This window comes from Oncorhynchus nerka, linkage group LG6 (genome assembly GCF_034236695.1).
Source record: "Oncorhynchus nerka isolate Pitt River linkage group LG6, Oner_Uvic_2.0, whole genome shotgun sequence".
NCBI lineage: Eukaryota > Metazoa > Chordata > Actinopteri > Salmoniformes > Salmonidae > Oncorhynchus > Oncorhynchus nerka.
This window is the reverse complement of record NC_088401.1, coordinates 50347869-50360921: the sequence shown is the minus strand read 5'-3', so window position 1 is coordinate 50360921 and position 13053 is coordinate 50347869. Positions and strand designations below refer to the sequence as shown.

Genomic DNA, 13053 nt, shown 5'->3' with positions numbered 1-13053 from the left:
ACTACTTCAAGGTCTCAGAGCGAGTTACGTCACCGATTGAAACGCTAGTAGCACACGCCATTTCACATCGGTTACACAAGCCTAATCTTGGGAGTTGATAGGCTTGAAGTCATAAACAGCTCAATGCTTGAAGTACAGGGAAGAGCTGCTGGCAAACGCACAAAAGTGCTGTTTGAATGAATGCTTACGAGCCTGCTGCTGCCTACCACCGTTCAGTCAGACTGCTCTATCAAATCATAGACTTAATTATAACACACAGAAATACAAGCCATATGTCATTTCGAAAATAAAACGTTTATTCTTTCAGTGAAATACGGAACCGTTCCGTATTTTATCTAACGGGTGGCATCCATAAGTCTAAATATTCCTGTTACATTGCACAACCTTCAATGTTATGTCATAATTACGTAAAATTTTGCCAAATTAGTTCGCAACGAGCCAGGCGGCCCAAACTGTTGCATATACCCTGACTCTGCGTGCAATTAACGCAAGAGAAGTGACAATTTCCCTAGTTTAATATTGCCTGCTAACCTGGATCTTTTAACTAAATATGCAGGTTTAACAAAATATACCTCTCTGTATTGATTTTAAGAAAGGCATTGATGTTTATGGTTAGTTACATTCGTGCAACGATTGAGCTTTTTTCGCAAATGCGCTTTTGTTAAGTCATCCCCCGTTTGGCGAAGTTTGTCTTCACACAGTTTGCAACGAGCCAGGCGGCCCAAACTGCTGCATATAGCCTGACTCTGTTGCACAGAACGTAAGAGAAGTGACACAATTTAGTTAAAAGAAATTCATCTTAGCAGGAAATATTAACTAAATATGCAGGTTTAAAAATATATACTTGTGTATTGATTTTAAGAAAGGCGTTGATGTTTATGGTTAGGTACACATTGGTGCCACGACAGTGCTTTTTTCACGAATGCGCTTGTTAAATCACCCATTTAGCGAAGTAGGCTATGATTCAATGATAAATTAACAGGCACAGCATCGATTATATGCATTGCAGGACAAGCTAGATAAACTAGTAATATCATCAACCATGTGTAGTTAACTAGTGATTGTTAAGATTGATTGTTTTTTTACAAGATACGTTTAATGCTAGCTAGCACCTTACCTTGGCTCCTTGCTGCACTCGCATAAAAGATAGTCAGCCTGCCATGCAGTCTCCTCGTAGAGTGCAAAGTAATCGGCCATGATCGGTGTCCAAAAATGCCGATTACCGATTGTTATAAAAACTTAACATCGCCCCTAATTAATCGGCCATTCTAATTAATCGGTCAACCTCTAAACCAGATGGGATGGCGTATCGCTGCAGAATGCTGTGCTAGCCATGCTGGTTAAAAGGTGCCTTGAATTTGTAATAAATCACAGACAGGGTCACCAGCAAAGCACCCCCACACACGGTGGTTGTAACAAAAAATTTAAAATGCAATGTTTCTTTAAAATTGCAAATTTGGACTCATCAGACCAAAGAACAGGTTTCCAATGATCTAATCACCATTGTTCATGTTTCTTGGCCCAAGCAAGTCTCTTCTTATCATTGGTGCTCTTTAGTAGTGGTTTCTTTGCAGCAATTCGACCATGAAGGCCTGATTCACGCAGTCTCCTCTGAACAGTTGATGTTGAGATGTGTCTGTTACTTCAACTCTGTGAAGCATTCATTTGGGTTCAGTTACCTCTAATGAAGTTATCCTTTGCAGCAGAGGTAAGTCTGGGTCTTCCTTTCCTGTGGCGGTCCTCATAAGAGCCAGATTCATCATAGCGCTTGATAGTTTTTGCGACTGCAGATAAAGTAATGGACTGTCGTTTCTCTTTGCTTATTTGAGCTGTTCTTGCCATAATATGTACCTGGTCTTTTACCAAATATGGTCATCTTCTGTATACCACCCCTACCTTGTCACAACACAACTGACTGGCTCAAACACATTAAGGAAAGAAATTCCACAAATGTACTTTTAACAAGGCACACCTGTTAATTGAAATGCATTCCAGGTGACTACCTCATGAAGCTGGTTGAGAGAATGCCAAAAGTATGCAAAGCTGTCATCAAGGAAAAGGGTGACTACTTTGAAGAATTTCAAATATATTCCGTTTTTTTTTGGTTACTAAGTGATTCCATAGTTTTGATGTCTTCACTATTATTCTACAATGTAGAAAATAGTCAAAATAAAAGAAGAATCCCTTGAATGAGTAGGTGTGTCCAAACATTTGACTGGTACTGTATATTTAACATGACTGTCACGCTAGTCTGCACAACCAATTCATACACCCAATTAAATGTATACACTCTCTATTGGGAAATATTGCTCAAAGTACCATGTTTGAACAGTCAAGACGTATGAAAGGGAAACAGAGTGAAGGACGAACCCGCTCATCAAATGTGGCACTGAGACAATCTACTTAACACAAAAACAACAAAGAGCTTATTAACACAACAGAGCAGGAGAATGGGACATGGTGAGGAAATACTTCTGAGGAGATTCATAACCAACCAAGAGGCAGACTTCCACTTTAAAACTCCCCTGAAGATTCACTCAGTAGCAATACTGCAAACACTAGGAACAAACAGAACCAAATATCCAATACTACCAGAATCGCTATCCAAACAGTCTCTCACCAACACTCACCACCATACAGTACACAGATGGACCACCTCTAGACCAGTCTGCACAACAGAGCCCACAGACACGCATGAACATACACGGCTGGGTTAAATATCAATATAACCAAAGTGACTGAAGTGAGACAGAACACCCATTAACTACGCACTGACTGGGTTTAAAATGTACCTATAAAAAGGTTCAGTGGTGTAAAGTAATTAAGTAAAAATACTTAACAGTACGACTTAAGTCGTTTTTGGGGTATCTGTAATTTACTATTTATATTTGAGTACTTTTACTTCACTACATTCCTAAAGATAATTATGTACTTTAAACTCCATCAGTTTTCCCTGACACCCAAAAGTACTCTGAACATTTTGAATGCTTAGCAGGACAGGAAAAGCCTCTGATCTGGCACTCACTAAACACATGTTTCGTTTGTAAATTATGTCTGAGTGTTGGAGTGTGCCCCTGGCTATCTGTAAAAAAAAAAAAATGTTTAAATTTTTTTAAAAAATGGTGCCTTCTGGTTTGCTTAATATAAAGGAATTTGAAATTATTTATACTTTCACTTTTGATACTTAAGTATATTTGAGCAATTACATTTACTTTTTAAACTTAAGTATATTCAAAACCAAATACTTTTGAGACTTTTACTCAAGTAGTATTTTACTGGGTGACTTTCTTTTACTTGAGTCATTTTCTATTTGAAAAGATCTTACTTTCACTCAAGTATGACAATTGGGTAATTTTGCCACCACTGAAAGGATGGGAGAGACACACAGAGGGGCACACTCCTCACACACTGTACATTCACACACACACACACACACACACACACACACACACACACACACACACATCAGGCTGTGCTGTGATAAAAGCTGCAGCAGAGAGGGAGAGAGCAGATTGTGGACTTACAGAACAGGTCTGGCCAGCCTCCAGGCCCAGGATTGGACCTTCCATAGGGGGAGAAGAGGAAAAGTGACCTGGCAGAGGATGCTGAAACCCTTCTAATGGTAAGACAATGTGACAAATATACTAGAACTATAAAAATAATAATGTTTTTGACACATCTGTTCACTCTTGGACATTAACCACGTTTCCATCCACAGTTTTTATACGAGTAAAGTTATGCCGTAGAAACAAATATCACAACAACTGTGACGGAAACAGGATGTTTCGGTACAATTTGATCAATTCCGACAAAATGTGTTCATTTGACATGTGTCAGTAAAATTAATTATGGAAGAAATGGCAGTAAAAACACCTTTAAGTCGCAAATATTGATATAATAACCATCAAGTTGAAGTAAACTTGGAGTCACGCGATGACATGGTATGTGCTCCTCCCACTACGACTCAGGAAACCATGCAGTTTATTATGCTACAGATGAAATAAGTTATGATCAACTTCACAGGGTGGTGAAAGTGCAGGGTATGCACTTGATGCTCGTTCCCAATAGATGTCAAGGGTCTTATTCTAATGACATGATGATCGATGCTTGACCAAAATATTCTCGCTCTAATCCATAATAATCTCATCATGTAAACTAACCTACTCAACACTATCTGCAACATGTTGGCTGGAGCACATGTGCCAACCCAAAACTAGGCATATTTACTCATTTGAGATGTGTTTGATGTCCTTTTCCCCTATAGACCCATTTGGCGAAGTGGACCTGAAGGTGGTTCCTGGCATGATGCCTCCATGGTCATAAAAAATGGATGGGAAATGATACGCCCTTAACACAACCTGTACACATACTGTAATATGATCATTTCTACAATGCAGTCCACCTGTACTGTCAGTAGAGCATAGAAATGCTTCCCTTATCCAGACGGTGTGACAAAGGCATTTCTAACAGAACTGCTAAACTTCCTTTGTTGTTACTTTTAAGGTTGGAGTCAACAAGCAATAGCCTCCGGAAGGCAGAGACAAGAACCATTTGTCCGCCAGCTCGGGGGAACGCTACACTGCTCACAGACCTGTGTAAGGTTCAATGTAATTGCATATAGTGGACACTTGCTGGACATTTGAAACTCTGTGTATTGGTCTTGTTTCAACACTTATTTTACATCTTATGTATTAGGGATAGGGAGCAGTGTTGGGAAAAGTACTATATTGTCATACTTGAGTAAAAGTAAAGATACCTTAACAGAAAATGACTCAAAGTAAAAGTCACCCAGTAAATTACTACTTGAGTAAAATCTAGAAGTATGTGTTTTTAAAAGCACTAATTTACAATGGTGGGAAAAAGTACTTAATTGTCATACTTGAGCAAAAGTAAAAAAGTCAAAGTAAACGCTACACATCAAACCAGATGGCACAATTTCCTTGTTTTTCTATTTACGAACAGTCAGGGTCACACTCCAACACAATTTACTAACACATTATTTGTGTTTAGTGAGTCCACCAGAGCAGAGGCAGTAGGGATGACAACACGTTATATTAATAGGTGCATGAATTGTACCAATATTGCCGTCCTGCCTGAGCATTTGAAACGTAATGAGTACTTTTGGGTGTCAGGGAAAACATATTTGAGTAAAAAGTACATATTTTCTTCAGGAATGTTCTGGAGTAAAAGTTGTCCAAAACGATATATAGTAAAGTAGAGAAGAAGAAAAAACTACTGAAGTAGTTTGATTTCAAAGTTTATTTTTACTTAGTTACTTTACACCACTGATAGGGAGGGTGGTGAGTGGAAAGGGAAGGGAAAGGGGAACCCTAGTCAGTTGCACAACAATGCATTCAACGGAAATGAGTCTTCCCCATTTAACCCAACCCCTCTGAATCAGAGGTGCGGGGGTGCTACCTTAAATCGGCGTAACCCAATGCGCTGGGTTTTGAAGAAGCTACTCAATGCATTGGGTTAAAATAACCCAACGAACCATTTGTTTTTAGTGAGTACAAACAACTCTATATTCACAACAGTCCAAGTCATGATGGGAGCTGCAGTGTTGTGTAAAGAGAGGGAACAGAAGAGGCTCAACAGTCTACTATTTCAGTCTATTAAAAGGACTGCTTGCTACCAACTGTCTGTGATGATGGTACTATGCTGAATTTTAATAGAGCAATGTGTGGGATTTAAACAGCAGTGTGTGTGTGTGTGTGTGTGTGTGTGTGTGTGTGTGTGTGTGTGTGTGTGTGTGTGTGTGTGTGTGTGTGTGTGTTCAGGGCCAGGACGATAACACAGTGCCAATGCTTTTTCCCAAAGTGAAAACACGATGCAGACCAAACTCTTTGGTTCCTTTAAAAACCTGTTGTATATAAAAGGTTGTGTGCTTTAGCTTGGGAAAATAAATCAAATGTGACTATGGATGACAACATAGGGATGTTTGTTTCCAACATTCAGGCTGTTTTCCTAAAGTTAAACCCACTTCATGTTTAGTTTCCTTGCTGAGCTACTAACGAGAATTGCGATACCAGTATCGCCCTGGCCCAAGTGTGTGTGTAGCAGCAGAAGAGATAGCAGTAGCAGCCTCTCATCCCCTCACACACATGACAATGCATCCAGTAACCTCATTAAACCTGCCTCCATCTCTTGTTTTCTCCAACACTCTTACCCTACTCAAGGCTGGGGTCTGGGGTGAGATGGGTAAGAGGTGAGGGGTGAGAAAGGGAGAGGGATACAGATCCAGCATTGAAAGCAAGGAGAGATAAAGTGAGAAAGGCAAGGCGGAGTGGGACACACATTAGACTCCATACCAAATGTATTAGAAGGGCAGGGATAAAAGGGCAGAGGTTGGGGGTCAGGAGTTTGAGGGTTGGAGGAGAGGCAGTGAAGAGAGCAAATGGTCCAGGCAGCTGTTGCTCTAAAGATCCAATTAGCAAAGAGTCACATTTGATGACAAATCTGGGTTTAGGTGCCCAAAGCACCTGCGGATCACCCCTTCTAATCACCATCATTAGTGATGTAAGCGGGACACATGTTGTGTCCACTTGGAGAAATTATGTACATACATCCAGTTGTTTCAAGCAATTTTACAGTATTCAGGCAATATTACAGTACCGTAGGCTAGAGTAGATGGCCATGTCAGATGGACATGTAATATTGGAGATGGACATGTCCCTAGCACATCAGCTATTTAACCACCACCAAATTTCGTCTAGGGCCCCCCCAAATGTCTATGGCCAGCCCTGCCGCAGACCACAACATCCATATGCATGGCCAAGATGGCTCTAAAAAGCTGAAGATCAGCAATCTGTCATGGCCATGTTGTAACATCAGCCGGCTAGACACAATATTACAATGTTACACGGACTCCGTGTAAAGAAGATACAATTTAAAGACGGAAGTATAGAGTTAGGTGATGACTGGCAGCGCTACCCGGATATCAGAGGATGTCGCCCGTTGCAGAAGCCACAGCCTGCCTGTCAGTTTGCGCACGTCACACAAATTCACAAATTTGCCTACAGAGCTATCGGGCTGGCCAACATAAACTTACTTAAATGGTGTCAGTCATCAAGTGAGAGGTATTCTTGTCGGTCTGGTTAAACGTTGCTGGTTCTCATTCACTATGGCAGCGGTGCCTCGGCGTCGGTTTATAAAGCGCACTCTCACCTCGATTTGAGATGCTGTGCTGGGCGTTCTCTTTTTTCCATCGAGCAGGCGAGTTACAAACTTATCCTCTCAAATAGTCTGCTATGAATTAATCCCTTTATAAATAGCAGCGGATGGTAAAGTTTGGCCAAATGTAGGCTAAATTCCACTAAAACGTGGTGTCCGGACTAGATTAACGGTTCTGCGGTGGGATTCTCTCTGCACGCTGGCACACACCACGCCTACACGACGTCAGTTTTCTCTCAAAACATTTCATCCAGCAGCTCAGCTCTCCCGGTGATAAAATGGGAGATAAAAAACCAACGCTACGTAGACGTGGGAAAATCATGGACGTCGCCGGTAACGCAAAAGACACGCGACACCTGACTGCGTGTTCAGGAATGACACCGCACGGGAAGAGCGTGCGGGAGAAGCGTGCACCGTCATAGCAGGACGCCTGGTGGTCTGGCAATAAGCTATGCAATTACGCATATATGATGCTATCCCCCTTGTCTTTAAGATGTGCCTAATAATGCACAGAACCAATCCTCTATCCTAATAATAGGCTATTGAATAATGATGATACTCAATTAACCTCTGACCCTTTGAAGTGGACTGAATGTGAGAAATGTGAGAGAAAAAAACGTTTTTGCTTAGGCACTGTTCCACTTCCTTCCCTAGTCCATTCTTTGCTCCTCCATCTGGTGAATGCTCATTCCAATGTCAATCAGGAGTGGGCAGTCAATGCAGCTATAGACTAACCATCCCACAGAGTAACCGGGCTGACTATCGGTATGCTTGTATAGGAGGAGTGTTTGCATTAGTGAACATCACCCAGCAGTATAAGTATCTAGTGAGAGTAAATAAGAGTGTCTGCCTGAAGGCCCACAGTAGTGTGACTGTGACCCAGATTCCCTGGGCCTGGATGGATGCATTACTCACGCCCAGCTGCCTGTCTCTCTCTCTCTCTCTCTCTCTCTCTCTCTCTCTCTGCCTACTGCTGTGGTCTGTCTGAGTGGCATTCAACACACAGACATACACAAGCACAGACACACACTAACAGACTCCACTGCACACGTTAGTGGCAGCATATGTAGTCCATCGCTGCAGGGCCATAGGATGTTGGGAGGGTGAGTGTGGTTGGTAGGCTAGGCCTGATGCTGAGAACAGCACAATGAGGCTGCGTTTACACAGACAGACCAATTCTGATCTTTTTTTTCCCACTAATCGTTCTTTTGAATAGTTACATCAGATCTTTTCACATCAGATATTTTTCAGAGCTGATCTGATTGGTATTTAAGATAATTTAGTGAAAAATATCAGAATCGGGCTGTCTGGGTGAAAGCTGCATAACAGACTGATAAGGAAGGGAAGGGGCTTTGGAGGGATGGTTTGAATGCGGGGCAGGCAGAGAGAGACTGACTAATAGCGAGTGTTGCTTTTCATCATTTTATGAATCGGTCTGCTGTTGGATGGGATGGGCGTTTGAGGCCGTAGTCAGTGTAGAAATAGTGGTGATGGATGCTATAGCTATTCTATTTTCCTATGGCTGTACTGAAAGGAGTGGTGTGTAGAAACAAGCCTCTGTCTTAATAAACTTTACATAACCAGCTTAAGAATTCATGTGTGTGACAGTATGAGCTTAACTATATTCATGAGGATTAACAATTTAAACTAATTATGAACCAGCTTCTTTAGTGACAGACAGTCTGAAGGGCTCAGATGGGACCTGCGAGAGATTGAGTTATATGGAGATTTAGATCATCAAATGAAGCTACTGATAGTGATCCTCCCTTCCCACCACTCTCTCTCTCTCTCTCTCTCTCTCTCTCTCTCTCTCTCTCTCTCTCTCTCTCTCTCTCTCTCTCTCTCTCTCTCTCTCTCTCTCTCTCTCTCTCTCTCTCTCTCTCTCTCTCTCTCTCTCCCTTTCCTACACACACATCAAACATCCCTTGGATCCCCCTCTCTCCCCCATGTCCATGTTCTCAGGCAGTACAGTACAGGCTCCGAAATGTTGCCTTTTCCCAATGTTGATCCTAGTCCCACACTGTCACAGCCTGCCAGTAGTGATGTAATGCTTCATGTGTAGTAAATGAGCCTTCGTAGGCATGACTCACCCTCTATTACACAGACTACATGAGTCTGATGTTCCACATCCTTACCCAAAGCAGCAGCCAAAACACACACAGAACATAACTCAAACACACTGCACAGACTACATATTGGTATAGAAAGTGGTTGGGGTGCCATTTATTTATTTGTTCCTGTCCATTGAAAGACCGGACGGAATGTAAACATATCTGTCTGTGAGGAACGGTGTATGAGAACAGAACCATGGAAACAGAACCGTTCCATTACACATTCCAGTACTGATCTTTACTTTACAAATACACTTTTATACCTTCCTCAGCCAGCGTCATAACACAGACTCAGAATATCTAGATGAAAAGCTGCTGTGTGGCCAGTGCAAGGAAGGAACTAAATGTGGGCTCAGGATGGAAAGGGTATATTTGCTTCAGCTGTAGGAAAGTAAACAACCGTTGCAGTGTGTTTATTAGCATACTAGGCAAACATTTAACACAGTCTGTACATTGTGTTATGTAGACTATACACTGAGTGTACAAAACATTGAGAACACCGTCCGAATATAGAGTTGCTTTCTTGAATGAAGCAGCTCCAAAATGCAGATGTTTCAGCCTAGCTCAGTGCTTTCTGTGGTGGTGGGGCAGCCAGCGGAAAATATAGAACGTAGGGGTTGGTAATGTTCTCTAGTTGAGCCGTGATTGGCTCAGTGTTCTGCCACTCATGGGGACACTACGTCGCCGCAAAATCTATGGGGAGAGCTCGATAATTCAGACCCCTTGGGTGCTGGAATAGATTTACATTAGAAGTGCCCATCCAAGAAGGCTCAAGGTCATTGGCCAGAGATAAAATGACGTCAAATCACGTTATATCTACCGTAGCTTTGATTGGACTAATCATGTCACCATCATACTTTCAAAATGTTAGCAAGCAAGCTAGACAAGCAGTTATCATCATGAATCAAGTCGACAATATATTGGCAAATCATTACAATCCTAATCATATGAAGAGAAATTATAGATTAAATTTATCGGTGCTCATCGGCCATTGGACATAAACATTACACAACAAGTTGGAAATGGCAAATTCAACAATGAGTGGATTGGAAGGAATCAGTGGCTAACTGCAAGCTTTGTAAAGCAATCACTAGCCTGCTATTCAGTGGAGAGTGTGTGTGATCCAAGTCTGGGTTTAGGGGTCTCTTTTCCAAGCTTAAAACAATAAACAGTCACTCGCAACACACCATGGTCCAGAAAAGGTTGAATACATTGGCCATGCTGTCAATCCAGCATGACTTCTGACGCATTCAAAACAACTGAAAACTCGGAAATGGGAAATCTCAGACTTCAGTGAGTTGAAGACAACTGGGAACTCTGGAAAAAAAACTAGCTTTGGTCCTTTTCACCCTCATAACTTAGTATACTGTTCTGACTTGGTGGTGCACATGTAGGCTGTAGCCTGTTTTAGAGAAATGTAATCATCAAATATTGTAAGAGCTTTCATTGTCTGTTAATATGCCCCCTTTATTTATCCTACGGTTCTGACTTGGTGTACAAGGAGAATACTGTAAGGCCGGGCCAGGTTCTGAATTATCTGCTGTACATTTAAAAAGTGCTGAACAAATAGTTATATGACTACGCCCGTCCAAGCTCGCTCATAAATGTCTTAATTGAAATGACGGATTAACTCATCCGCTCATCATTCCCTTATGTACAGTAGATCTCAATTGTCAATAGAAACTACACTTTTTTAAGCAAGTCAGCTATATCAGCTATGTTTTTTGAAAAGGCAGTAAATGAGGCTGAATGAACTGTTTCACTGCCAGACTGCTGACAGCCAGGTGTAGCAGTTGTAAGGATTCCCTCCATGGTGCTGAAAAGAAAGGCCTGCTGTTGGGACAGCTTTATGTAGGCTCTAATAGTTTGTGGGAACCATTTGTCACTGTTATAGTGCAATTAATGCACTGTTTAGTGTTGTGTTGTGGATTTGCTGGCATGCATCTAAAAAAACATTTTGGGAGTTTGCCCCACCAAGATGTATATGCTAAAATGACCACTGACTCCAATGCCTCCCAAAGTTGTGTCAAGTTGGCTGGATGTCCTTTGGGTGGTGGACCATTCTTGATACACATGGGAAACTGTTGAGTGTGAAAAACCCAGCAGAGTTTCAGTTCCTGGCACCTACCAGTGATGTAAAAAGTACCCAATTGTCATGCTTGAGTAAAAGTAAAGATACCTTAATAGAAAATGACTAAAGTAAAAGTGAGTCACCCAGTAAAATACTACTTGAGTAAAAGTATTTGCTTTTAAATATACTTAAGTATCAAAAGTAAGTGTAATTGCTAAATATAGTTAAGTATCAAAAGTATAAATAATTTAAAATGTCTTATGTTAAGTAAACCACACCGCTTAATTTTCTTTTTAAAATGTATGGATAGCCAGGGGCACGCTCAAACACTAAGATATAATTTTCAAACAAAGTGAGTCTGCCAGATCAGAGGCAGTAGGGATAACCAGGGATGTTCTCTTGATAAGTGTGTGAATTAGACCATTTTGCTGTCCTGCTAAGCATTCAAAATGTATGGAGTAAAACATACATCATTTCCTTTAGGAATGTAGTGAAGTAAAAGTACTCAAACATATAAATACTAAAGTAGATACCTAAAACGACATAAGTAGTACTTTCAAGTATTTTTACTTAAGTACTTTACACCACTGGCACCTACTACCATGTCCCGTTCAAAGGCACTTCAATATTTTGTCTTGTCCTTTTACCCTCTCAATGGCACACATACACAATCCATGTCTCAATTTGTGCCAAGGCTTGAAAATCCTTCTTTAACCTGTCTCCTCCCCTTCATCTACACCGATTGAAGTGGATTTAACAAGTGACATCAATAAGGGATCATAGCTTTCACCCGGATTCACCTGGTCAGTCTATGTCATGGAAATAATGTTTTTTTTAGAAAGGCTGCTAACGAAGCTACACTCTAAAGTACACACTCACTAGCAACAAACATAGCTTGTGTGTAGCAACAGTTTACAAAAGACCCCTGGCTGCAAGAACTGACTCATCGCACAAAACAAACTAAATCGCCCCAGAAACAAAGAAACACTCAACTCTACAAACAGAACAAAAAACAGACATGAAAAGCTGCCAACCGACGGCCCCTTGGGGTCCTTGTTTAGTGTGGCCCTTCTGTTTCCCTGGCTTCATCCTTTATTCTCATCTTCATCATCATCCTCACATCTCCCAGAGCCTAAAAATAGAAGCAGATCAATATGGAGAAGTGAGGCTGCTCGCCGCATCGGCGATATAACAGCAAGCAACATCTCACGTTGGCGCACAGCCTCAGCTGGGTGTCCGGTTACAATATAAAGCTCTCTGAGCACTTGGAATAGCACTATGTAAATCCTATCCATCATTATCAAGGCAGCATCTCAGTCACAAGTTACCACTGCTGCTGTGGCACCCAGGCTTTGTTCCATTCTGAATAACAGCTCCCTTCCTTACAAAGGGAACTTCAAAGGGTGGGTAGTGGACACTAGGGGCGCATTCCCTAGAATGTTGGTAATGGATACATATATTTAACTACCCCGTCACTGTCCGCTCTAACACAAACCCTGGTTGGTTGCTATGGTTACCTGCGGTTCCCTTCTTCCTGTGCGTCTCTCCTTATCATCACTTTGTCAAGGCAACAATGGATGGAGCTTGTTTCTTTAGAGGCGCGTTACCTAGAGGAGATCAGTACTGGTAGATCCGTACAGTAAATACTGTAACTCACTTTATATATTTACAGTACCAGTCAGAATAGTGAAGACATCA

General features: G+C 41.5%; 1 pseudogene; it reads right to left on the bottom strand.

The window, feature by feature from the left end:
• Positions 1–7560, bottom strand: part of LOC115130558 (janus kinase and microtubule-interacting protein 1-like) — a 33149-nt pseudogene extending 25589 nt beyond the window's left edge.
• Between the last annotated feature and the right edge of the window lie 5493 nt (positions 7561–13053).